Source organism: Tenrec ecaudatus (genome assembly GCF_050624435.1).
Source record: "Tenrec ecaudatus isolate mTenEca1 chromosome 14 unlocalized genomic scaffold, mTenEca1.hap1 SUPER_14_unloc_8, whole genome shotgun sequence".
In the NCBI taxonomy this organism is placed as follows: domain Eukaryota; kingdom Metazoa; phylum Chordata; class Mammalia; order Afrosoricida; family Tenrecidae; genus Tenrec; species Tenrec ecaudatus.
This window is the reverse complement of record NW_027457651.1, coordinates 2,828,046-2,854,108: the sequence shown is the minus strand read 5'-3', so window position 1 is coordinate 2,854,108 and position 26,063 is coordinate 2,828,046.

Genomic DNA, 26,063 nt, shown 5'->3' with positions numbered 1-26,063 from the left:
CTAAGCCTAGGGGTGCCCTACCCTAAGCCGAGGGTTGCCCTAACCTAAGCCTAGGGGTGCCGTAGTCTTATCCTAGGTGAGCCCTAGCCTAAGCCTAAGGGTGCCCTAGCCTAAGCCTAGGGGTGCCCTAGCCTACGCCTAGGGGTTCCCTACCCTAAGCCTAGTGGTGCCCTAGCCTTAGGCTAGGGGAGCCCTAGCCGTAGCCTAAGCCTAGGGGTGCCCTAGCCTAAGACTCCGGGTGCCCTAGCTTAAGCCTAGGGGTGCCCTAGCCTAAGCCTAGGGGTGCCCTTGCCTAAGCCTAGGGGTGCCCTAGCCTAAGCCTAGTGGTGTCTTAGCCTAAGCCTAGGGGTGCCCAAGCCTAAGCCTAGGTGTTCCCTAGCCTTAGTCTAGTGGAGCCCTAGCCTTAGCCTATGCCTAGGGGTGCCCTATCCTAAGCCTTGGGGTGCCGTGGCCTAAGCCTAGGGGTGCCCTAGCCTAAGCCTAGGGGTGCCCTATCCAAAGCCTTGGGGTGCCCTAGCCTAAGCTTAGGGGTGTCCTACCCTAAGCCTAGGGGTGCCCTAGCCTAAACCTAGGGGTGCCCTTGCCTAAGCCTAGGGGTGCCCTAGCCTAAGCCTAGTGGTGTCTTAGCCTAAGTCTAGGGGTGCCCAAACCTAAGCCTAGGTGTTCCCTAGCCTTAGTCTAGTGCAGCCCTAGCCTTAGCTTACGACTAGGGGTGCCCTATCCTAATCCTTGGGGTACCGTAGCCTAAGCCTAGGGGTGCCCTAGCGTAAGCCTAGGGGTGCCCTATCCTAAGCCTTGGGGTGACCTAGCCTAAGCTTAGGGGTGCCCTAGCCTAAGCCTAGGGGTCCCTAGCCTAAGCCTAAGGGTGCCCTAGGGTTAGGCTAGGGGAGCCCTAGCCTTAGCCTAAGCCTAGGGGTGCCCTAGCCTAAGACTAGGGGTGCCCTAGCCTTAGCCTACGGGTGTCCTAGCCTAAGCCTAGGCATGCCCTAGCCTAAGTCTAGGGGTTCCCTAACCTTAGGCTAGGGGGGCCCTAGCCTTAGCTAAAGCCTTGGGGCGCCTTAGCCTAAACCTAGGGGTTCCCTAGACTAAGCCTAGGGGTGACCTAGCCATAGCCTAAGCTTAGGGGTGCCCGAGCCTAAGCCTAGGGTTGCCCTAGCCTAACACTATCGGTGCCCTAGCCTTAGGCTAGGGGAACACTAGCCTTAGCCTACGCCTAGGGGTGCCCTAGCCTAAGCTTAGGGGTGCCCTAGCCTAAGCCTAGGGGTGCCCTAGCCTAAGTCTAGCGGTGCCCTAGCCTGAGCCCAGGGGTGCCCTAGCCTGAGACTACGGGTGCCCTAGCCTGAGGCTAGGGGAGCCCTAGCCTTAGTCTAGCCTAGGATTGCCCTAGCCTAAGCCTAGGGGTGCCCTAGCCTAAGGCTAGGGATGCCATAGCCTGAGGCTAGGGGAGCCGTAGCCTAAGCCTACGGGTGCCCTTGCCTAAGCCTAGGGATGCCTTAACCTAAGCCTAGGGGTCCCCTAGCATTGGCCTAAGCCTAGGGGTGCCCAATCCTAAGCCTACGGGTGCCCTCACCTTAGGCTATGGGAGCCCTAGCCTTAGCCTAAGCCTAGGGGTGCCGTAGCCATAGCCTAGGGGAGCCCTAGCCTTAGCCTAAGCTTAGGGGTGCCCGAGCCTAAGCCTAGGGTTGCCCTAGCCAAAGCCTAGGGGTGCTCTAGCCTAAGCCTAGGGGTGCCCTATCCATAGCCTAGGGGAGCCCTAGCATTAGCTTAACCTTAGGGGTGCCCGAGCCTAAGCCTAGGGTTACCCTAGCCTAAGCCTAGGGATGCCCTAGCCTTAGGTTAGGGGAGCCCTAGCCTTAGCCTACGCCTAAGGGTGCCCTAGCCTAAGCTTAGGGGTGCCCTAGCCTAAGCCTCGGGGTGCCCTAGCCTAAGCCTAGGGGTGCCCTAGCCTGAGCCTAGGGGTGCCCTAGCCTGAGCCTACGGGTGACCTAGCCTGTGACTAGGGGAGCCCTAGTCTAAGCCTAGGGGTGCCCTATCCTAAGGCTAAGGGTGCCTTTGCCTAAGCCGACGGGTGCTCTAGCCTAAGCCTAGGGGTGCCCTAGCCTAAGGCTAAGGGTGCCTTTGCCTAAGCCTACTGGTGCCCTAGCCTAAGCTTAGGGGTGTCCTACCCTAAGCCTAGGGGTGCCCTAGCCTAAACCTAGGGATGCCCTACCCTAAGCCTAGATGTGACCTAGCCTAAGCCTAGGGGTGCCCTACCCTAAGCCTAGGGGTGCCCTAACCTAAGGCTAGGGGTGCCCTAGCCTTAGGCTAGCTGAGCCATAACCTTAGCCTAAGCCTTGGGGTGCCCTAGCCCAAGCCTAGGGGTGTCGTAGCCTAAGCCTAGGGGTGCCCTAGCATAAGCCTAGGGGTGCCCTAGCATAAGCCAAGGGGTGCCCTAGCCTTAGCCTAAGCCTAGGGGTGCCTTAGCCTAAGACTAGGGGTGTCCTAGCCTAAGCTTATTGGTGCCCTAGCGTAAGCATAGGGGTGCCCTAGCCTAAGCCTAGAGGTGCCCTAGCCTAAGCCTAGGGGTGCCCTAGCCTAAGCCTAGGGGTGCCCAGGCCGTAGGCTAGAGGAGCCCAAGCCTTAGCCTAAGCCTCTGGCTGCCCTAGCCTAAGCCTAGGGGTGCCCTAGCCTAACACTATGGGTGCCCTAGCCTAAGCCTAGGGTTGCCCAGGCCTTAGGCTATGGGAGCACTAGCCTTAGCCTAAGCCTAAGGGTGCCCTAGCCTAAATTTAGGGGTGCCCTAGCCTAAGCTTAGGGGTGCCTTAGCCTAAGCCTAGGGGTGCCCTAGCCATAGCCTAGGGGAGCCCTAGCCTTAGCCTAAGCTTAGGGGTGCCCGAGCCTAAGCCTAGGGTTGCCCTAGCCTAAGACTAGGGGTGCCCTAGCCTTAGGCTAGGGGAGTCCTAGCCTTAGCCTACGCCTAGGGGTGCCCTAGCCTAAGCCTAGGGGTGCCCTAGCCTAAGCCTATGGGTGCCCTCACCTTAGGCTAGCTGAGCCCTTGCCTTAGCCTAAGCCTAGGGGTGCCCTAGCCTAAGAGTAGGGGTGCCCTAGCCTAAGCCTTGGGGTGCCCTAGCCTAAGCCTAGGGGTGCCCTAGGGATAAGCTAGGGGAGCCCTAGCCTTAGCCTAAGCCTAGGGGTGTCCTAGCCTAAGCCTAGGGGTGCCCTAGCCTAAGCCTTGGGGTGCCCTTGCCTAAGCCTAGTGGTGCCCTAGCCTAAGCCTAGGGGTGCCCTAGCCTTAGGCTAGGGGAGCCCTAACCTTAGCCTAAGCCTTGGGGTGCCCTAGCCCAAGCCTAGGGGTGTCGTACCCTAAGCCTAGGGGTGCCCTAGCCTAAGCCTAGGGGTTCCCTAGCATAAGCCTAGGGGTGCCCTAGCATAAGCCAACGGGTGCCCTAGCCTTAGCCTAAGCCTAGGGGTGCCTTGGCCTAAGACTAGGGGTGCCCTATCCTAAGCTTATTGGTGCCCTAGCGTAAGCCTAGGGGTGCCCTTGCCTAAGCCTAGGGGTACCCTAGCCTAAGCCTAGGGGTGCCCAGGCCTTAGGCTAGAGGAGCCCTAGCCTTAGCCTAAGCCTATGGCTGCCCTAGCCTAAGCCTAGGGGTGCCCTAGCCTAACACTATGGGTGCCCTAGCCTTAGGCTAGGGGAGCACTAGCCTTAGCCTAAGCCTAAGGGTGCCCTAGCCTAAATTTAGGGGTGCCCTAGCCTAAGCTAAGGGGTGCCTTAGCCTAAGCCTCGGGGTCCAGTAGCCTTAGCCTAAGCATTGGGGTGCCCTAGCCATAGCCTAGGGGAGCCCTAGCCTTAGCCTAAGCTTAGGGGTGCCCGAGCCTAAGCCTAGGGTTGCCCTAGCCTAAGCCTAGGGGTGCCCTAGCCTTTGGCTAGGGGAGCCCTAACCTTAGCCTAGGCCTAGGGGTGCCCTAGCCTAAGCCTAGGGGTGCCCTAGCCTAAGCCTATGGGTGCCCTCGCCTTAGGCTAGCTGAGCCCTAGTCTTAGCCTAAGCCTAGGGGTGCCCTAGCCTAAGAGTAGGGGTGCCCTAGCCTAAGCCTTGGGGTACCCTAGCCTAAGCCTAGGGGTGCCCTAGGGATAGGCTAGGGGAGCCCTAGCCTTAGCCTAAGCCTAGCGGTGCCCTAGCCTAAGCCTAGGGGTGCCCTAGCCTAAGCCTAGTGGTGCCCTAGCCTAAGCCTAGGGGTGCCCTAGCCTAAGCCTAGGGGTTCCCTAGCCTTAGGCTAGGGGAGCCCTAACCTTAGCCTAAGCCTTGGGGTGCCCTAGCCCAAGCCTAGGGGTGTCGTAGCATAAGCCTAGGGGTTCCCTAGCCTAAGCCTAGGGGTGCCCTAGCCTAAGTCTAAGGGTGCACTAGCCTAAGACAAGGGGAGCCCTAGCCTAAGCTTATTGGTGCCCTAGTAAGCCTAGGGGTGCGCTAGCCTAAGCCTAGGGGTGCTCTAGCCTAAGCCTAGGGGTGCCCTAGACTAAGCCTAGGGGTGCCCAGGCCTTAGGCTAGAGGAGCCCTAGCCTTAGCCTAAGCCTATGGAGGCCCTAGCCTAAGACTAGGGATGCCCTAGCCTAAGCCTAGGGGTGCCCTAGCCTAACACTATGGGTGCCCTAGCCTTAGGCTAGGGGAGCACTAGCCTTAGCCTAGGCCTAGGGGTGCCCTAGCCTAAGCCTAGGGGTGCCCTAGCCTAAGCCTATGGGTGCCCTCGCCTTAGGCTAGCTGAGCCCTAGTCTTAGCCTAAGCCTAGGGGTGCCCTAGCCTAAGAGTAGGGGTGCCCTAGCCTAAGCCTTGGGGTACCCTAGCCTAAGCCTAGGGGTGCCCAGCCATAGCCTAGGGGAGCCCTAGCCTTAGCCTAAGCTTAAGGGTGCCAGAGCCTAAGCCTAGGGTTGCCCTAGCCTAAGCATAGGGGTGCCCTAGCCTTAGGGTAGGGGAGCCCTAGGCTTAGCCTACGCCTAGGGGTGCCCTAGCCTAAGCTTAGGGGTGCCCTAGCCTAAGCCTAGGGGTGCCCTAGCCTGAGCCTAAGGGTGCCCTAGCCTGAGCTTACTGGTGCCCTAGCCTGAGGCTAGGGGAGCCCTAGCCTTAGTCTAGCCTAGGATTGCCCTAGCCTAAGACTAGGGGTGCCCTAGCCTAAAGCTAAGTGTGCCTTTGCCTAAGCCTACGGGTGCTCTAGCCTAAGCCTAGGGGTGCCCTACCCTAAGCCTAGATGTGACCTAGCCTAAGCCTAGGGGTGCCCTACCCTAAGCCTAGGGGTGCCCTAACCTAAGCCTAGGTTTGCCCTATCCTTAGGCTAGCTGAGCCCTAGCCTTAGCCTAATTCTAGGGGTGCCCTAGCCTAAGCCTAGGGGTGCCCTATCCTAAGCCTAGGGGTGCCCTAGCCTAAGCTTAGGGGTGCCCTAGCCTAAGCCTAAGGGTGCCCTAGCCTAGGCCTAGTGGTGCCCTAGCCTTAGGCTAGGGGAGCCCTATCCTTAGCCTAAGCCTAGGGGTGCCCTAGCCTAAATCTTGGGGTGCCCTAGCCTAAGCTTAGGGGTGCCCTAGCCTAAGCCTAGGGTTGCCCTAGCCTTAGCCTAGCGGAGCCCTAGCCTTAGCCTACGCCTTGGGGTGCCCTAGCCTTAGCCTAGCGGAGCACTAGCCTTAGCCTAAGCCTAGGGGTGCACTAGCCTTAGGATAGGGGAGACCTAGCCTTAGCCTAAGCCTACTGGTGCCCTAGCTTGAGCCTAGGCGTGCCCTAGCCTAAGCCTAGGGGTGCCCTACCCTTAGGCTAGGGGAGCCCTAACCTTAGCCTAAGCCTATGGGTGCCCTAGCCTCAGCCTAGGGGTGCCCTAGCCTAAGCCTAGGGGTGTCCTACCCTAAGCCTTGGGTTGCCCTAGCCTTAGCCTAGCGGAGCCCTAGCCTTAGCCTACGCCTAGGGGTGCCCTAACCTAAGCCTATGGGTGCCCTAGCCTAAGCCTAGGGGTGCCTTACCCTAAGCCTAGGGGTGCCCTACCCTAAGCCAAGGGTTGCCCTAGCCTAAGCCTAGGGGTGCCGTAGTCTTATCCTAGGTGAGCCCTAGCCTTAGCCTAAGCCTAGGGGTGCCCTAGCCTAAGCCTAGGGCTGCCCTAACCTAAGCCTAGGGGTGCCCTAGCCTACGCCTAGGGGTTCCCTACCCTAAGCCTAGTGGTGCCCTAGTCTTAGGCTAGGGGAGCCCTAGCCTTAGCCTAAGCCTAGGGGTGCCCTAGCCTAAGACTCGGGGTGCCCTAGCTTAAGCCTAGGGTTGCCCTAGCCTAAGCCTAGGGGTGCCGTTGCTTAAGCCTAGGGGTGCCCTAGCGTAAGCCTAGTGGTGTCTTAGCCTAAGCCTAGGTGTGCCCAAGCCTAAGCCTAGGTGTTCCCTAGCCTTAGTCTAGTGGAGCCCTAGCCTTAGCCTACGCCTAGGGGTGCCCTATCCTAAACCTTGGGGTGCCGTAGCGTAAGCCTAGGGGTGCCCTATCCTAAGCCTAGGGGTGCCCTAGCCTAAGCCTAGGGGTGCCCTATCCTAAGCCTTGGGGTGCCCTTTCCTAAGCATAGAGGTGCCCTAGCCTAAGCCTAGGGGTCCCTAGCCTAAGCCTAGGGGTACCCTAGGGTTAGGCTAGGGGAGCCCTAGCCTTAGCCTAAGCCTAGGCGTGCCCTAGCCTAAGTCTAGGGGTTCCCTAACCTTAGGCTATGGGGGCCCTACCCTTAGCTAAAGCCTTGGGGCGCCTTAGCCTAAACCTAGGGGTTCCCTAGACTAAGCCTATGGGTGACCTAGCCATAGCCTAGGGGAGACCTAACCTTAGCCTAAGCTTATGGGTGCCCGAGCCTAAGCCTAGGGTTGCCCAAGCCTAACATTATCGGTGCCCTAGCCTTAGGCTAGGGTAGCACTAGCCTTAGCCTACGCCTAGGGGTGCCCTAGCCTAAGCTTAGGGGTGCCCTAGCCTAAGTCTAGGGGTGCTCTAGCCTAAGCCTAGGGGTGCCGTAGCCTGAGCCTAGGGGTGCCCTAGCCTGAGTCTACGGGTGCCCTAGCCTGAGGCTAGGGGAGCCCTAGCCTTAGTCTAGCCTAGGATTGCCCTAGCCTAAGCCTAGGGGTGCCCTAGCCTAAGGCTAGGGGTGCCCTAGCCTGATGCTAGGGGAGCCGTAGCCTAAGCCTACGGGTGCCGTTGCCTAAGCCTAGGGATGCCTTAGCCTAAGTCTAGGGGTCCCCTAGCATTAGCCTAAGTCTAGGGGTGCCCAATCCTAAGCCTACGGGTGCCCTCACCTTAGGCTATGGGAGCCCTAGCCTTAGCCTAAGCCTAGGGGTGCCGTAGCCATAGCCTAGGGGAGCCCTAGCCTTAGCCTAAGCTTAGGGGTGCCCGAGCTTAAGCCTAGGGTTGCCCTAGCCAAAGCCTAGGGGTGCTCTAGCCTAAGCCTAGGGGTGCCCTATCCATAGCCTAGGGGAGCCCTAGCCTTAGCTTAAGCTTAGGGGTGCCCGAGCCTAAGCCTAGGGTAGCCCTAGCCTACGCCTAGGGGTGCCCTAGCCTAAGCTTCGGGTTGCCCTAGCCTAAGCCTAGGGTTGCCCTAGCCTAAGCCTAGGGGTGCCCTAGCCTGAGCCTAGGCGTGCCCTAGCCTGAGCCTACGGGTGACCTAGCCTGTGACTAGGAGAGCCCTAGCCTTAGTCTAGCCTAGTATTGTCCTAGCCTAAGCCAAGGGGTGCCCTAACCTAAGCCTAGGGGTGCCCTAGCGTAAGCCTAGTGGTGTCCTAGCCTAAGCCTAGGGGTGCCCTAGCCTAAGCCTAGGTGTGCCCTAGCCTTGGACTAGGGGAGCCCTAGCCTTAGCCTAAGCCTAGGGGTGCCCTACCCTAAGCCTAGGGTTGCCCTAGCATAAGCCTAGGGTTGTCCTAGCCTAAGCCTAGGGGTGCCCTAGCCTAAGGCTAGGGGTGCCCTAGCCTTAGTCTAGTGGAGCCCTAGACTTAGCCTACGCCTAGGGGTGCCCTATCCTAAGCCATGGGGTGCCCTAGCCTAAGCCTAGGGGTGCCCTAGCTTTAGGCTAGGGGATCCCTAGCCTTAGCCTAAGCCTAGGGGTGCCCTAGCCTAAAACTAGGGGTGCCCTAGCCTTAGCCTACTGGTGTCCTGGTCTAAGCCAAGGGGTGCCCTATCCTAAGCCTAGGGGTGCCCTAGGTTTAGGCTAGGGGAGCCCTAGCTTTAGCCTAAGCCTAGGGGTTCCCTAACCTTAGGCTAGGGGGGCCCTAGCCTTAGCGTAAGCCTTGGGGCGCCCTCGCCTAAACCTAGGGGTTCCCTAGACTAAGCCTAGGGGTGACCTAGCCTAAGCCTAGGGGTGCCCTAGCCTAAGCCTAGGGGTGCCCTACCCTAAGCCTAGGGGAGCCCAGGCCTTAGGCCAGAGGAGCCCTAGCCTTAGCCTAAGCCTATGGCTGCCCTAGCCTAAGCCTAGGGATGCCCTAGCCTAAGCCTAGGGGTGCCCTAGCCTAACACTATGGGTGCCCTAGCCTTAGGCTAGGGGAGCACTAGCCTTAGCCTATGCCTAAGGGTGCCCTAGCCTAAACTTAGGGGTGCCCTAGCCTAAGCATAGGGGTGCCTTAGCCTAACCCTAGGGGTCCCCTAGCCTTAGCCTCAGCCTAGGGGTGCCCTATCCTAAGCCTATTGGTGCCGTAGCCTAAGCCTAGGGGTGCCCTAGCCATAGCCTAGGGGAGACCTAGACTTAGCCTAAGCTTAGGGGTGCCTGAGCCTAAGTCTAGGGTTGCCCTAGCCTAAGCCTAGAGGTGCCCTAGCCTTAAACTAGTGGAGCCCTAGCCTTAGCCTATGCCTAGGGGTGCCCTAGCCTAAGCTTAGGGGTGCCCTAGTCTAAGCCTAGGGGTGCCCTAGCCTAAGACTAGGGGTGCCCTAGGCTGAGCCTAGGGGTGACCTAGCCTGAGCCTACGGGTGCCCTACCCTGAGGCTAGGGGAGCCCTAGCCTTAGTCTAGCCTAGGATTGCCCTAGCCTAAGTCTAGGGGTGCCCTAGCCTAAGCCTAGGGGTGCCCTAGCCTGAGGCTAGGGGAGCGGTAGCCTAAGCCTACGGGTGCCCTAGCCTAAGCCTAGGGGTGCCCTAGCCTAAGCCAAGGGGTGCCCTAGCCTAAGCCTAGGGGTGCCCTAGCCTTAGGCTAGGGGAGCCCTAGCCTTAGCCTAGTGGTGCCCTATCCTAAGCCTAGGGGTGCAATAGCCTAAGCCTTGGGGTGCCCTAGCCCAAGCCAAGGGGTGCCCTAGCCTAAGCTTATTGGTGCCCTAGCGTAAGCTTAGGGGTGCCCTAGCCTAAGCCTAGGGGTGCCCTAGCCTAAGCCTAGTGGTGCCCTAGCCTAAACTTAGGGGTGCCCAGGCCTTAGGCTACAGGAGCCCTAGCCTTAGCCTAAGATTATGGCTGCCCTAGCCTAAGCCTAGGGGTGCCCTAGCTAACACTATGGGTGCCCTAGCCTTAGGCTAGGGGAGCACTAGCCTTAGCCTAAGCCTAAGGGTGCCCTAGCCTAAACTTAGGGGTGCCCTAGCCTAAGCATAGGGGTGCCTTAGCCTAACCCTAGGGGTCCCCTAGCCTTAGCCTCAGCCTAGGGGTGCCCTACCCTAAGCCTATTGGTGCCCTAGTCTAAGCCTAGGGGTGCCCTAGCCATAGCCTAGGGGAGACCTAGACTTAGCGTAAGCTTAGGGGTGCCCGAGCCTAAGTCTAGGGTTGCCCTAGCCTAAGCCTAGGGGTGCCCTAGCCTTAAACTAGGGGAGCCCTAGCTTTAGCCTATGCCTAGGGGTGCCTTAGCCTAAGCTTAGGGGTGCTCTAGTCTAAGCCTAGGGGTGCCCTAGCCTAAGTCTAGGGGTGCCGTAGGCTGAGCCTAGGGGTGCCCTAGCCTGAGCCTACGGGTGCCCTACCCTGAGGCTAGGGGAGCCCTAGCCTTAGTGTAGCCTAGGATTGCCCTAGCCTAAGCCTAGGGGTGCCCTAGCCTAAGCCTAGGGGTGCCCTAGCCTGAGGCTAGGGGAGCCGTAGCCTAAGCCTACGGGTGCCCTTGCCTAAGCCTAGGGATGCCATAGCCTAAGCCTAGGGGTCCCCTAGCCTTAGCCTAAGCCTCGGGGTGCCCTATCCTAAGCCTACGGGTGCCCTCACCTTAGGCTATGGGAGCCCTAGCCTTAGCCTAAGCCTAGGGGTGCCGTAGCCTAAGCCTAGGGATGCCCTAACCTGAGCCTAGGTGAGCCCTAGCCTTAGGCTAGGGGAGCCCTAGCCTTAGCCTAAGCCTAGGGGTTCCCTAGCCTAAGCCTAGGGGTGCCCTAGCCTAAGCCTAGGGGTGCCCTAGCCTTAGGCTAGGGGAGCCCTAGCCTTAGCCTAGTGGTGCCCTATCCTAAGCCTAGGGGTGCAATAGCCTAAGCCTTGGGGTGCCCTAGCCCAAGCCAAGGGGTGCCCTAGCGTAAGCTTATTGGTGCCCTAGCGTAAGCCTAGGGGTGCCCTACCCTAAGCCTAGATGTGACCTAGCCTAAGCCTAGGGGTGCCCTACCCTAAGCCTAGGGGTGCCCTAACCTAAGCCTAGGTTTGCCCTATCCTTAGGCTAGCTGAGCCCTAGCCTTAGCCTAATTCTAGGGGTGCCCTAGCCTAAGCCTAGGGGTGCCCTATCCTAAGCCTAGGGGTGCCCTAGCCTAAGCTTAGGGGTGCCCTAGCCTAAGCCTAAGGGTGCCCTAGCCTAGGCCTAGTGGTGCCCTAGCCTTAGGCTAGGGGAGCCCTATCCTTAGCCTAAGCCTAGGGGTGCCCTAGCCTAAATCTTGGGGTGCCCTAGCCTAAGCTTAGGGGTGCCCTAGCCTAAGCCTAGGGTTGCCCTAGCCTTAGCCTAGCGGAGCCCTAGCCTTAGCCTACGCTTTGGGGTGCCCTAGCCTTAGCCTAGCGGAGCACTAGCCTTAGCCTAAGCCTAGGGGTGCACTAGCCTTAGGATAGGGGAGACCTAGCCTTAGCCTAAGCCTACTGGTGCCCTAGCTTGAGCCTAGGCGTGCCCTAGCCTAAGCCTAGGGGTGCCCTAGCCTTAGGCTAGGGGAGCCCTAACCTTAGCCTAAGCCTATGGGTGCCCTAGCCTCAGCCTAGGGGTGCCCTAGCCTAAGCCTAGGGGTGTCCTACCCTAAGCCTTGGGTTGCCCTAGCCTTAGCCTAGCGGAGCCCTAGCCTTAGCCTACGCCTAGGGGTGCCCTAACCTAAGCCTATGGGTGCCCTAGCCTAAGCCTAGGGGTGCCTTACCCTAAGCCTAGGGGTGCCCTACCCTAAGCCAAGGGTTGCCCTAGCCTAAGCCTAGGGGTGCCGTAGTCTTATCCTAGGTGAGCCCTAGCCTTAGCCTAAGCCTAGGGGTGCCCTAGCCTAAGCCTAGGGCTGCCCTAACCTAAGCCTAGGGGTGCCCTAGCCTACGCCTAGGGGTTCCCTACCCTAAGCCTAGTGGTGCCCTAGTCTTAGGCTAGGGGAGCCCTAGCCTTAGCCTAAGCCTAGGGGTGCCCTAGCCTAAGACTCGGGGTGCCCTAGCTTAAGCCTAGGGTTGCCCTAGCCTAAGCCTAGGGGTGCCGTTGCTTAAGCCTAGGGGTGCCCTAGCGTAAGCCTAGTGGTGTCTTAGCCTAAGCCTAGGTGTGCCCAAGCCTAAGCCTAGGTGTTCCCTAGCCTTAGTCTAGTGGAGCCCTAGCCTTAGCCTACGCCTAGGGGTGCCCTATCCTAAGCCTTGGGGTGCCGTAGCGTAAGCCTAGGGGTGCCCTATCCTAAGCCTAGGGGTGCCATAGCCTAAGCCTAGGGGTGCCCTATCCTAAGCCTTGGGGTGCCCTTTCCTAAGCATAGGGGTGCCCTAGACTAAGCCTAGGGGTCCCTAGCCTAAGCCTAGGGGTGCCCTAGGGTTAGGCTAGGGGAACCCTAGCCTTAGCCTAAGCCTAGGCGTGCCCTAGCCTAAGTCTAGGGGTTCCCTAACCTTAGGCTAGGGGGGCCCTACCCTTAGCTAAAGCCTTGGGGCGCCTTAGCCTAAACCTAGGGGTTCCCTAGACTAAGCCTAGGGGTGACCTAGCCATAGCTTAGGGGAGACCTAACCTTAGCCTAAGCTTAGGGGTGCCCGAGCCTAAGCCTAGGGTTGCCCAAGCCTAACATTATCGGTGCCCTAGCCTTAGGCTAGGGTAGCACTAGCCTTAGCCTACGCCTAGGAGTGCCCTAGCCTAAGCTTAGGGGTGCCCTAGCCTAAGTCTAGGGGTGCTCTAGCCTAAGCCTAGGGGTGCCCTAGCCTGAGCCTAGGGGTGCCCTAGCCTGAGCCTACGGGTGCCCTAGCCTGAGGCTAGGGGAGCCCTAGCCTTAGTCTAGCCTAGGATTGCCCTAGCCTAAGCCTAGGGGTGCCCTAGTCTAAGGCTAGGGGTGCCCTAGCCTGATGCTAGGGGAGCCGTAGCCTAAGCCTACGGGTGCCGTTGCCTAAGCCTAGGGATGCCTTAGCCTAAGTCTAGGGGTCCCCTAGCATTAGCCTAAGTCTAGGGGTGCCCAATCCTAAGCCTACGGGTGCCCTCACCTTAGGCTATGGGAGCCCTAGCCTTAGCCTAAGCCTAGGGGTGCCGTAGCCATAGCCTAGGGGAGCCTTAGCCTTAGCCTAAGCTTAGGGGTGCCCGAGCTTAAGCCTAGGGTTGCCCTAGCCAAAGCCTAGGGGTGCTCTAGCCTAAGCCTAGGGGTGCCCTATCCATAGCCTAGGGGAGCCCTAGCCTTAGCTTAAGCTTAGGGGTGCCCGAGCCTAAGCCTAGGGTTGCCCTAGCCTAAGCCTAGGGGTGCCCTAGCCTAAGCTTAGGGTTGCCCTAGCTTAAGCCTAGGGGTGCCCTAGCCTAAGCCTAGGGGTGCCCTAGCCTGAGCCTAGGCGTGCCCTAGCCTGAGCCTATGGGTGACCTAGCCTGTGACTAGGGGAGCCCTAGCCTTAGTCTAGCCTAGTATTGTCCTAGCCTAAGCCTAGGGGTGCCCTAGCCTGAGGCTGGGGGAGCCGTAGCCTAACCCTACGGGTGCCCGTGCCTTAGCCTAGGGATGTCTTAGCCTAAGCCTAGGGGTCCCCTAGCCTTAGCCTAAGCCTAGGGGTGCCCTATCCTAAGCCTACGGGTGCGCTCACCTTAGGCTATGGGAGCCCTAGCCTTAGCCTAAGCCTAGGGGTGCCGTAGCCTAAGCCTAGGGATGCCCTAGCCTGAGCCTAGGGGAGCCCTAGCCTTAGGCTAGGGGAGCCCTAGCCTTAGCCTAAGCCTAGGGGTGCTCTAGCCTAAGCCTATGGGTGCCCTAGCCTAAGGCTAAGGGTGCCTTTGCCTAAGCCTACGGGTGCTCTAGCCTAAGACTAGGGGTGCCCTACCCTAAGCCTAGATGTGCCCTAGCCTAATCCTAGGGGTGCCCTACCCTAAGCCAAGGGGTGCCCTAACCTAAGCCTAGGGGTGCCCTAGCGTAAGCCTAGTGGTGTCCTAGCCTAAGCCTAGGGGTGCCCTAGCCTAAGCCTAGGTGTGCCCTAGCCTTGGACTAGGGGAGCCCTAGCCTTAGCCTAAGCCTAGGGGTGCCCTAGCCTAAGCCTAGGGTTGCCCTAGCATAAGCCTAGGGTTGTCCTAGCCTAAGCCTAGGGGTGCCCTAGCCTAAGGCTAGGGGTGCCCTAGCCTTAGTCTAGTGGAGCCCTAGACTTAGCCTACGCCTAGGGGTGCCCTATCCTAAGCCATGGGGTGCCCTAGCCTAAGCCTAGGGGTGCCCTAGCTTTAGGCTAGGGGATCCCTAGCCTTAGCCTAAGCCTAGGGGTGCCCTAGCCTAAAACTAGGGGTGCCCTAGCCTTAGCCTACTGGTGTCCTGGTCTAAGCCAAGGGGTGCCCTATCCTAAGCCTAGGGGTGCCCTAGGTTTAGGCTAGGGGAGCCCTAGCTTTAGCCTAAGCCTAGGGGTTCCCTAACCTTAGGCTAGGGGGGCCCTAGCCTTAGCGTAAGCCTTGGGGCGCCCTCGCCTAAACCTAGGGGTTCCCTAGACTAAGCCTAGGGGTGACCTAGCCTAAGCCTAGGGGTGCCCTAGCCTAAGCCTAGGGGTGCCCTACCCTAAGCCTAGGGGAGCCCAGGCCTTAGGCCAGAGGAGCCCTAGCCTTAGCCTAAGCCTATGGCTGCCCTAGCCTAAGCCTAGGGATGCCCTAGCCTAAGCCTAGGGGTGCCCTAGCCTAACACTATGGGTGCCCTAGCCTTAGGCTAGGGGAGCACTAGCCTTAGCCTATGCCTAAGGGTGCCCTAGCCTAAACTTAGGGGTGCCCTAGCCTAAGCATAGGGGTGCCTTAGCCTAACCCTAGGGGTCCCCTAGCCTTAGCCTCAGCCTAGGGGTGCCCTATCCTAAGCCTATTGGTGCCCTAGCCTAAGCCTAGGGGTGCCCTAGCCATAGCCTAGGGGAGACCTAGACTTAGCCTAAGCTTAGGGGTGCCTGAGCCTAAGTCTAGGGTTGCCCTAGCCTAAGCCTAAGGGTGCCCTAGCCTTAAACTAGGGGAGCCCTAGCCTTAGCCTATGCCTAGGGGTGCCCTAGCCTAAGCTTAGGGGTGCCCTAGTCTAAGCCTAAGGGTGCCCTAGCCTAAGACTAGGGGTGACCTAGGCTGAGCCTAGGGGTGCCCTAGCCTGAGCCTACGGGTGCCCTACCCTGAGGCTAGGGGAGCCCTAGCCTTAGTCTAGCCTAGGATTGCCCTAGCCTAAGTCTAGGGGTGCCCTAGCCTAAGCCTAGGGGTGCCCTAGCCTGAGGCTAGGGGAGCGGTAGCCTAAGCCTACGGGTGCCCTAGCCTAAGCCTAGGGGTGCCCTAGCCTAAGCCAAGGGGTGCCCTAGCCTAAGCCTAGGGGTGCCCTATCCTTAGGCTAGGGGAGCCCTAGCCTTAGCCTAGTGGTGCCCTATCCTAAGCCTAGTGGTGCCCTAGCCTAAACTTAGGGGTGCCCTAGCCTAAGCCTAGTGGTGCCCTAGCCTAAACTTAGGGGTGCCCAGGCCTTAGGCTACAGGAGCCCTAGCCTTAGCCTAAGATTATGGCTGCCCTAGCCTAAGCCTAGGGGTGCCCTAGCCTAACACTATGGGTGCCCTAGCCTTAGGCTAGGGGAGCACTAGCCTTAGCCTAAGCCTAAGGGTGCCCTAGCCTAAACTTAGGGGTGCCCTAGCCTAAGCATAGGGGTGCCTTAGCCTAACCCTAGGGGTCCCCTAGCCTTAGCCTCAGCCTAGGGGTGCCCTACCCTAAGCCTATTGGTGCCCTAGCCTAAGCCTAGGGGTGCCCTAGCCATAGCCTAGGGGAGACCTAGACTTAGCGTAAGCTTAGGGGTGCCCGAGCCTAAGTCTAGGGTTGCCCTAGCCTAAGCCTAGGGGTGCCCTAGCCTTAAACTAGGGGAGCCCTAGCTTTAGCCTATGCCTAGGGGTGCCCTAGCCTAAGCTTAGGGGTGCTCTAGTCTAAGCCTAGGGGTGCCCTAGCCTAAGCCTAGGGGTGCCCTAGGCTGAGCCTAGGGGTGCCCTAGCCTGAGCCTACGGGTGCCCTACCCTGAGGCTAGGGGAGCCCTAGCTTAGTGTAGCCTAGGATTGCCCTAGCCTAAGCCTAGGGGTGCCCTAGCCTAAGCCTAGGGGTGCCCTAGCCTGAGGCTAGGGGAGCCGTAGCCTAAGCCTACGGGTGCCCTTGCCTAAGCCTAGGGATGCCTTAGCCTAAGCCTAGGGGTCCCCTAGCCTTAGCCTAAGCCTAGGGGTGCCCTATCCTAAGCCTACGGGTGCCCTCACCTTAGGCGATGGGAGCCCTAGCCTTAGCCTAAGCCTAGGGGTGCCGTAGCCTAAGCCTAGGGATGCCCTAACCTGAGCCTAGGTGAGCCCTAGCCTTAGGCTAGGGGAGCCCTAGCCTTAGCCTAAGCCTAGGGGTTCCCTAGCCTAAGCCTAGGGGTGCCCTAGCCTAAGCCTAGGGGTGCCCTAGCCTTAGGCTAGGGGAGCCCTAGCCTAAGCCTAGTGGTGCCCTATCCTAAGCCTAGGGGTGCAATAGCCTAAGCCTTGGGGTGCCCTAGCCCAAGCCAAGGGGTGCCCTAGCGTAAGCTTATTGGTGCCCTAGCGTAAGCCTAGGGGTGCCCTAGCCTAAGCCTAGGGGTGCACTAGCCTAAGCCTAGTGGTGCCCTAGCCTAAACTTAGGGGTGCCCAGGCCTTAGGCTAGAGGAGCCCTAGCCTTAGCCTAAGATTATGGCTGCCCTAGCCTAAGCCTAGGGGTGCCCTAGCCTGAGTTTAGGGGAGCCCTAGCCTTAGGCTAGGGGAGCCATAGCCTTAGCCTAAGCCTAGGGGTGCCCTAGTTTAAGCCTAGGGGTGCCCTAGCCTAAGCCTAGGGGTGCCCTAGCCTAAGCCTAGGGGTGCACTAGCCTAAGCCTAGGAGTGCCATAGCCTAAGCTTACGGGTGCCTTAGCCTAAGCCTAGGGGTGCCCTAGCCTTAGTCTAGGGGAGCCTTAGAATTAGCCTAAGCCTAGGTGTGCCCTAGCCTAAGCATAGGGGTGCCCTAGACTAAGTCTAGGGGTGCCCTCACCTAAGCCTCGGGGTACCCTAGCCTAAGCCTAGGGGTGCCCTAGCCTGAGGCTAGGGGAGCACTAGCATAGTCTAGCCTAGGGGTGCCCTAGCCTAAGTCTAGGGGAGCCCTAGCCTAAGCCTAGGGGTTCCCTAGCCTAAGCCTAGGGGTGCTCTAGCCTTAGGCTAGGGAAGACTTAACCTTAGCCTATGACTAGGGGTGCCCTAGCCTAAGCCTAGGTGTGCCCTAGCCTAAGCCTATGGGTGCCCTAGCCTCCGCCTAGGGGTGCCCTAGCCTCAGCCTAGGGGTGCCATATCCTAAGCCTAGGGGTGCCCTACCCTAAGCCTAGGGTTGCCCTAGCCTTAGCATAGCGGAGCCCTAGCCTTAGCCTACGCCTAGGGGTGCCCTAGCCTAAGCCTAGGGTGCCCTAGCCTAAGCCTAGGGGTGCCTTACCCTAAGCCTAGGGGTGCCCTACCCTAAGCCGAGGGTTTCCCTAGCCTAAGCCTAGGGGTGCCGTAGTCTTATCCTAGGTGAGCCCTAGCCTTAGCCTAAGCCTAGGGGTGCCCTAGCCTAAGCCTAAGGGTGCCCTAGCCTAAGCCTAGGGGTGCCCTAGCCTACGCCTAGGGGTTCCCTACCCTAAGCCTAGTGGTGCCCTAGCCTTAGGCTAGGGGAGCCCTAGCCGTAGCCTAAGCCTAGGGGTGCCCTAGCCTAAGACTCCGGGTGCCCTAGCTTAAGCCTAGGGGTGCCCTAGCCTAAGCCTAGGGGTGCCCTTGCCTAAGCCTAGGGGTGCCCTAGCCTAAGCCTAGTGGTGTCTCAGCCTAAGCCTAGGGGTGCCCAAGCCTAAGCCTAGGTGTTCCCTAGCCTTAGTCTAGTGGAGCCCTAGCCTTAGCCTATGCCTAGGGGTGCCCTATCATAAGCCTTGGGGTGCCGTGGCCTAAGCCTAGGGGTGCCCTAGCCTAAGCCTAGGGGTGCCCTATCCTAAGCCTTGGGGTGCCCTAGCCTAAGCTTAGGGGTGCCCTAGCCTAAACCTAGGGGTGCCCTTGCCTAAGCCTAGGGGTGCCCTAGCCTAAGCCTAGTGGTAACTTAGCCAAAGTCTAGGGGTGCCCAAGCCTAAGCCTAGGTGTTCCCTAGCCTTAGTCTAGTGCAGCCCTAGCCTTAGCCTACGACTAGGGGTGCCCTATCCTAATCCTTGGGGTACCGTAGCCTAAGCCTAGGGGTGCCCTAGCGTAAGCCTAGGGGTGCCCTATCCTAAGCCTTGGGGTGACCTAGCCTAAGCTTAGGGGTGCCCTAGCCTAAGCCTAGGGGTCCCTAGCCTAAGCCTAAGGGTGCCTTAGGGTTAGGCTAGGGGAGCCCTAGCCTTAGCCTAAGCCTAGGGGTGCCCTAGCCTAAGACTAGGGGTGCCCTAGCCTTAGCCTACGGGTGTCCTAGCCTAAGCCTAGGCATGCCCTAGCCTAAGTCTAGGGGTTCCCTAACCTTAGGCTATGGGGGGCCCTAGCCTTAGCTAAAGCCTTGGGGCGCCTTAGCCTAAACCTAGGGGTTCCCTAGACTAAGCCTAGGGGTGACCTAGCCATAGCCTAAGCTTAGGGGTGCCCGAGCCTAAGCCTAGGGTTGCCCTAGCCTAACACTATCGGTGCCCTAGCCTTAGGCTAGGGGAACACTAGCCTTAGCCTACGCCTAGGGGTGCCCTAGCCTAAGCTTAGGGGTGCCCTAGCCTAAGCCTAGGGGCGCCCTAGCCTAAGCCTAGCGGTGCCCTAGCCTGAGCCCAGGGGTGCCCTAGCCTGAGCCTACGGGTGCCCTAGCCTGAGGCTAGGGGAGCCCTAGCCTTAGTCTAGCCTAGGATTGCCCTAGCCTAAGCCTAGGGGTGCCCTAGCCTAAGGCTAGGGATGCCCTAGCCTGAGGCTAGGGGAGCCGTAGCCTAAGCCTACGGGTGCCCTTGCCTAAGTCTAGGGATGCCTTAGCCTAAGCCTAGGGGTCCCCTAGCATTGGCCTAAGCCTAGGGGTGCCCAATCCTAAGCCTACGGGTGCCCTCACCTTAGGCTATGGGAGCCCTAGCCTTAGCCTAAGCCTAGGGGTGCCGTAGCCATAGCCTAGGGGAGCCCTAGCCTTAGCCTAAGCTTAGGGGTGCCCGAGCCTAAGCCTAGGGTTGCCCTAGCCAAAGCCTAGGGGTGCTCTAGCCTAAGCCTAGGGGTGCCCTATCCATAGCCTAGGGGAGCCCTAGCATTAGCTTAACCTTAGGGGTGCCCGAGCCTAAGCCTAGGGTTACCCTAGCCTAAGCCTAGGGATGCCCTAGCCTTAGGTTAGGGGAGCCCTAGCCTTAGCCTACGCCTAAGGGTGCCCTAGCCTAAGCTTAGGGGTGCCCTAGCCTAAGCCTCGGGGTGCCCTAGCCTAAGCCTAGGGGTGCCCTAGCCTGAGCCTAGGGGTGCCCTAGCCTGAGCCTACGGGTGACCTAGCCTGTGACTAGGGGAGCCCTAGCCTTAGTCTCGCCTAGGATTGTCCTAGCCTAAGCCTAGGAGTGCCCTAGCCTAAGCCTAGGGGTGCCCTAGCCTGAGGCTGGGGGAGCTGTAGCCTAAGCCTACGGGTGCCCTTGCCTAAGCCTAGGGATGCCTTAGCCTAAGCCTAGGGGTCCCCTAGCCTTAGCCTAAGCCTAGGGGTGCCCTATCCTAAGCCTACGGGTGCCCTCACCTTAGGCTATGGGAGCCCTAGCCTTAGCCTAAGCCTAGGGGTGCCGTAGCCTAAGCCTAGGGATGCCCTAGCCTGAGCCTAGGGGAGCCCTAGACTTAGGCTAGGGGAGCCCTAGCCATAGCCTAAGCCTAGGGGTGCCCTAGCCTAAGCCTAGGGGTGCCCTAGCCTAAGGCTAAGGGTGCCTTTGCCTAAGCCTACTGGTGCTCTAGCCTAAGCCTAGGGGATGCCCTACCCTAAGCCTAGATGTGACCTAGCCTAAGCCTAGGGGTGCCCTACCCTAAGCCTAGGGGTGCCCTAACCTAAGGCTAGGGGTGCCCTAGCATAAGCCAAGGGGTGCCCTAGCCTTAGCCTAAGCCTAGGGGTGCCTTAGCCTAAGACTAGGGGTGCCCTAGCCTAAGCTTATTGGTGCCCTAGCGTAAGCATAGGGGTGCCCTAGCCTAAGCCTAGAGGTGCCCTAGCCTAAGCCTAGGGGTGCCCTAGCCTAAGCCTAGGGGTGCCCAGGCCGCAGGCTAGAGGAGCCCAAGCCTTAGCCTAAGCCTCTGGCTGCCCTAGCCTAAGCCTAGGGGTGCCCTAGCCTAACACTATGGGTGCCCTAGCCTAAGCCTAGGGTTGCCCAGGCCTTAGGCTATGGGAGCACTAGCCTTAGCATAAGCCTAAGGGTGCCCTAGCCTAAATTTATGGGTGCCCTAGCCTAAGCTTAGGGGTGCCTTAGCCTAAGCCTAGGGGTGCCCTAGCCATAGCCTAGGGGAGCCCTAGCCTTAGCCTAAGCTTAGGGGTGCCTGAGCCTAAGCCTAGGGTTGCCCTAGCCTAAGCCTAGGGGTGCCCTAGCCTTAGGCTAGGGGAGTCCTAGCCTTAGCCTACGCCTAGGGGTGCCCTAGCCTAAGCCTAGGGGTGCCCTAGCCTAAGCCTATGGGTGCCCTCACCTTAGGCTAGCTGAGCCCTTGCCTTAGCCTAAGCCTAGGGGTGCCCTAGCCTAAGAGTAGGGGTGCCCTAGCCTAAGCCTTGGGGTGCCCTAGCCTAAGCCTAGGGGTGCCCTAGGGATAGGCTAGGGGAGCCCTAGCCTTAGCCTAAGCCTAGGGGTGTCCTAGCCTAAGCCTAGGGGTGCCCTAGCCTAAGCCTAGGGGTGCCCTTGCCTAAGCCTAGTGGTGCCCTAGCCTAAGCCTAGGGGTGCCCTAGCCTTAGGCTAGGGGAGCCCTAACCTTAGCCTAAGCCTTGGGGTGCCCTAGCCCAAGCCTAGGGGTGTCGTAGCCTAAGCCTAGGGGTGCCCTAGCCTAAGCCTCGGGGTTCCCTAGCATAAGCCTAGGGGTGCCCAAGCATAAGCCAAGGGGTGCCCTAGCCTTAGCCTAAGCATAGGGGTGCCTTGGCCTAAGAATAGGGGTGCCCTAGCCTAAGCTTATTGGTGCCCTAGCGTAAGCCTAGGGGTGCCCTTGCCTAAGCCTAGGGGTACCCTAGCCTAAGCCTAGGTGTGCCCAGGCCTTAGGCTAGAGGAGCCCTAGCCTTAGCCTAAGCCTATGGCTGCCCTAGCCTAAGCCTAGGGGTGCCCTAGCCTAACACTATGGGTGCCCTAGCCTTAGGCTAGGGGAGCACTAGCCTTAGCCTAAGCCTAAGGGTGCCCTAGCCTAAATTTAGGGGTGCCCTAGCCTAAGCTTAGGGGTGCCTTAGCCTAAGCCTAGGGGTCCACTAGCCTTAGCCTAAGCATTGGGGTGCCCTAGCCATAGCCTAGGGGAGCCCTAGCCTTAGCCTAAGCTTAGGGGTGCCCGAGCCTAAGCCTAGGGTTGCCCTAGCCTAAGCCTAGGGGTGCCCTAGCCTTAGGCTAGGGGAGCCCTAACCTTAGCCTAGGCCTACGGGTGCCCTAGCCTAAGCCTAGGGGTGCCCTAGCCTAAGCCTATGGGTGCCCTCGCCTTAGGCTAGCTGAGCCCTAGTCTTAGCCTAAGCCTAGGGGTGCCCTAGCCTAAGAGTAGGGGTGCCCTAGCCTAAGCCTTGGGGTACCCTAGCCTAAGCCTAGGGGTGCCCTAGGGATAGGCTAGGGGAGCCCTAGCCTTAGCCTAAGCCTAGCGGTGCCCTAGCCTAAGCCTAGGGGTGCCCTAGCCTAAGCCTAGGGGTGCCCTAGCCTAAGCCTAGTGGTGCCCTAGCCTAAGCCTAGGGGTGCCCTAGCCTTAGGCTAGGGGAGCCCTAACCTTAGCCTAAGCCTTGGGGTGCCCTAGCCCAAGCCTAGGGGTGTCGTAGCCTAAGCCTAGGGGTTCCCTAGCCTAAGCCTAGGGGTGCCCTAGCCTAAGTCTAAGGGTGCACTAGCCTAAGACTAGGGGAGCCCTAGCCTAAGCTTATTGGTGCCCTAGTAAGCCTAGGGGTGCCCTAGCATAAGCCTAGGGGTGCTCTAGCCTAAGCCTAGGGGTGCCCTAGCCTAAGCCTAGGGGTGCCCAGGCCTTAGGCTAGAGGAGCCCTAGCCTTAGCCTAAGCCTATGGCTGCCCTAGCCTAAGACTAGGGATGCCCTAGCCTAAGCCTAGGGGTGCCCTAGCCTAACACTATGGGTGCCCTAGCCTTAGGCTAGGGGAGCACAAGCCTTAGCCTAGGCCTAGGGGTGCCCTAGCCTAAGCCTAGGGGTGCCCTAGCCTAAGCGTATGGGTGCCCTCGCCTTAGGCTAGCTGAGCCCTAGTCTTAGCCTAAGCCTAGGGGTGCCCTAGCCTAAGAGTAGGGGTGCCCTAGCCTAAGCCTTGGGGTACCCTAGCCTAAGCCTAGGGGTGCCCTAGCCATAGCCTAGGGGAGCCCTAGCCTTAGCCTAAGCTTAGGGGTGCCAGAGCCTAAGCCTAGGGTTGCCCTAGCCTAAGCATAGGGGTGCCCTAGCCTTAGGGTAGGGGAGCCCTAGCCTTAGCCTACGCCTAGGGGTGCCCTAGCCTAAGCTTAGGGGTGCCCTAGCCTAAGCCTAGGGGTGCCCTAGCCTGAGCCTAAGGGTGCCCTAGCCTGAGCTTACGGGTGCCCTAGCCTGAGGCTAGGGGAGCCCTAGCCTTAGTCTAGCCTAGGATTGCCCTAGCCTAAGACTACGGGTGCCCTATCCTAAAGCTAAGGGTGCCTTTGCCTAAGCCTACGGGTGCTCTAGCCTAAGCCTAGGGGTGCCCTAGCCTTAGGCTAGGGGAGTCCTAGCCTTAGCCTACGCCTAGGGGTGCCCTAGCCTAAGCCTAGGGGTGCCCTAGCCTAAGCCTATGGGTGCCCTCACCTTAGGCTAGCTGAGCCCTTGCCTTAGCCTAAGCCTAGGGGTGCCCTAGCCTAAGAGTAGGGGTGCCCTAGCCTAAGCCTTGGGGTGCCCTAGCCTAAGCCTAGGGGTGCCCTAGGGATAGGCTAGGGGAGCCCTAGCCTTAGCCTAAGCCTAGGGGTGTCCTAGCCTAAGCCTAGGGGTGCCCTAGCCTAAGCCTAGGGGTGCCCTTGCCTAAGCCTAGTGGTGCCCTAGCCTAAGCCTAGGGGTGCCCTAGCCTTAGGCTAGGGGAGCCCTAACCTTAGCCTAAGCCTTGGGGTGCCCTAGCCCAAGCCTAGGGGTGTCGTAGCCTAAGCCTAGGGGTGCCCTAGCCTAAGCCTCGGGGTTCCCTAGCATAAGCCTAGGGGTGCCCAAGCATAAGCCAAGGGGTGCCCTAGCCTTAGCCTAAGCATAGGGGTGCCTTGGCCTAAGAATAGGGGTGCCCTAGCCTAAGCTTATTGGTGCCCTAGCGTAAGCCTAGGGGTGCCCTTGCCTAAGCCTAGGGGTACCCTAGCCTAAGCCTAGGGGTGCCCAGGCCTTAGGCTAGAGGAGCCCTAGCCTTAGCCTAAGCCTATGGCTGCCCTAGCCTAAGCCTAGGGGTGCCCTAGCCTAACACTATGGGTGCCCTAGCCTTAGGCTAGGGGAGCACTAGCCTTAGCCTAAGCCTAAGGGTGCCCTAGCCTAAATTTAGGGGTGCCCTAGCCTAAGCTTAGGGGTGCCTTAGCCTAAGCCTAGGGGTCCACTAGCCTTAGCCTAAGCATTGGGGTGCCCTAGCCATAGCCTAGGGGAGCCCTAGCCTTAGCCTAAGCTTAGGGGTGCCCGAGCCTAAGCCTAGGGTTGCCCTAGCCTAAGCCTAGGGGTGCCCTAGCCTTAGGCTAGGGGAGCCCTAACCTTAGCCTAGGCCTACGGGTGCCCTAGCCTAAGCCTAGGGGTGCCCTAGCCTAAGCCTATGGGTGCCCTCGCCTTAGGCTAGCTGAGCCCTAGTCTTAGCCTAAGCCTAGGGGTGCCCTAGCCTAAGAGTAGGGGTGCCCTAGCCTAAGCCTTGGGGTACCCTAGCCTAAGCCTAGGGGTGCCCTAGGGATAGGCTAGGGGAGCCCTAGCCTTAGCCTAAGCCTAGCGGTGCCCTAGCCTAAGCCTAGGGGTGCCCTAGCCTAAGCCTAGGGGTGCCCTAGCCTAAGCCTAGTGGTGCCCTAGCCTAAGCCTAGGGGTGTCCTAGCCTTAGGCTAGGGGAGCCCTAACCTTAGCCTAAGCCTTGGGGTGCCCTAGCCCAAGCCTAGGGGTGTCGTAGCCTAAGCCTAGGGGTTCCCTAGCCTAAGCCTAGGGGTGCCCTAGCCTAAGTCTAAGGGTGCACTAGCCTAAGACTAGGGGAGCCCTAGCCTAAGCTTATTGGTGCCCTAGTAAGCCTAGGGGTGCCCTAGCATAAGCCTAGGGGTGCTCTAGCCTAAGCCTAGGGGTGCCCTAGCCTAAGCCTAGGGGTGCCCAGGCCTTAGGCTAGAGGAGCCCTAGCCTTAGCCTAAGCCTATGGCTGCCCTAGCCTAAGACTAGGGATGCCCTAGCCTAAGCCTAGGTGTGCCCTAGCCTAACACTATGGGTGCCCTAGCCTTAGGCTAGGGGAGCACAAGCCTTAGCCTAGGCCTAGGGGTGCCCTAGCCTAAGCCTAGGGGTGCCCTAGCCTAAGCGTATGGGTGCCCTCGCCTTAGGCTAGCTGAGCCCTAGTCTTAGCCTAAGCCTAGGGGTGCCCTAGCCTAAGAGTAGGGGTGCCCTAGCCTAAGCCTTGGGGTACCCTAGCCTAAGCCTAGGGGTGCCCTAGCCATAGCCTAGGGGAGCCCTAGCCTTAGCCTAAGCTTAGGGGTGCCAGAGCCTAAGCCTAGGGTTGCCCTAGCCTAAGCATAGGGGTGCCCTAGCCTTAGGGTAGGGGAGCCCTAGCCTTAGCCTACGCCTAGGGGTGCCCTAGCCTAAGCTTAGGGGTGCCCTAGCCTAAGCCTAGGGGTGCCCTAGCCTGAGCCTAAGGGTGCCCTAGCCTGAGCTTACGGGTGCCCTAGCCTGAGGCTAGGGGAGCCCTAGCCTTAGTCTAGCCTAGGATTGCCCTAGCCTAAGACTACGGGTGCCCTATCCTAAAGCTAAGGGTGCCTTTGCCTAAGCCTACGGGTGCTCTAGCCTAAGCCTAGGGGTGCCCTACCCTAATCCTAGATGTGACCTAGCCTAAGCCTAGGGGTGCCCTACCCTAAGCCTAGGGGTGCCCTAACCTAAGCCTAGGTTTGCCCTATCCTTAGGCTAGCTGAGCCCTAGCCTTAGCCTAATTCTAGGGGTGCCCTAGCCTAAGCCTAGGGGTGCCCTATCCTAAGCCTAGGGGTGCCCTAGCCTAAGCTTAGGGGTGCCCTAGCCTAAGCCTAAGGGTGCCCTAGCCTAGGCCTAGGGGTCCACTAGCCTTTACCTAAGCATTGGGGTGCCCTAGCCTTAGCCTAGCGGAGCACTAGCCTTAGCCTAAGCCTAGGGGTGCACTAGCCTTAGGATAGGGGAGACCTAGCCTTAGCCTAAGCCTACTGGTGCCCTAGCTTGAGCCTAGGCGTGCCCTAGCCTAGGCCTAGTGGTGCCCTAGACTTAGGCTAGGGGAGCCCTAGCCTTAGCCTAAGCCTAGGGGTGCCCTAGCCTAAATCTTGGGGTGCCCTAGCCTAACCTTAGGGGTGCCCTAGCGTAAGCCTAGGGTTGCCCTAGCCTTAGCCTAGCGGAGCCCTAGCCTTAGCCTACGCCTTGGGGTGCCCTAGCCTTAGCATAGCGGAGCACTAGCCTTAGCCTAAGCCTAGGGGTGCACTAGCCTTAGGATAGGGGAGACCTAGCCTTAGCCTAAGCCTACTGGTGCCCTAGCTTGAGCCTAGGCGTGCCCTAGCCTAAGCCTAGGGGTGCCCTAGCCTTAGGCTAGGGGAGCCCTAACCTTAGCCTAAGCCTATGGGTGCCCTAGCCTCAGCCTAGGGGTGCCCTAGCCTAAGCCTAGGGGTGTCCTACCCTAAGCCTTGGGTTGCCCTAGCCTTAGCCTAGCGGAGCCCTAGCCTTAGCCTACGCCTAGGGGTGCCCTAGCCTAAGCCTAGGGGTGCCCTAGCCTAAGCCTAGGGGTGCCTTACCCTAAGCCTAGGGGTGCCCTACCCTAAGCCAAGGGTTGCCCTAGCCTAAGCCTAGGGGTGCCGTAGTCTTATCCTAGGTGAGCCCTAGCCTTAGCCTAAGCCTAGGGGTGCCCAAGCCTAAGCCTAGGGCTGCCCTAACCTAAGCCTAGGGGTGCCCTAGCCTACGCCTAGGGGTTCCCTACCCTAAGCCTAGTGGTGCCCTAGTCTTAGGCTAGGGGAGCCCTAGCCTTAGCCTAAGCCTAGGGGTGCCCTAGCCTAAGACTCGGGGTGCCCTAGCTTAAGCCTAGGGTTGCCCTAGCCTAAGCCTAGGGGTGCCGTTGCTTAAGCCTAGGGGTGCCCTAGCGTAAGCCTAGTGGTGTCTTAGCCTAAGCCTAGGTGTGCCCAAGCCTAAGCCTAGGTGTTCCCTAGCCTTAGTCTAGTGGAGCCCTAGCCTTAGCCTACGCCTAGGGGTGCCCTATCCTAAACCTTGGGGTGCCGTAGCCTAAGCCTAGGGGTGCCCTATCCTAAGCCTAGGGGTGCCCTAGCCTAAGCCTAGGGGTGCCCTATCCTAAGCCTTGGGGTG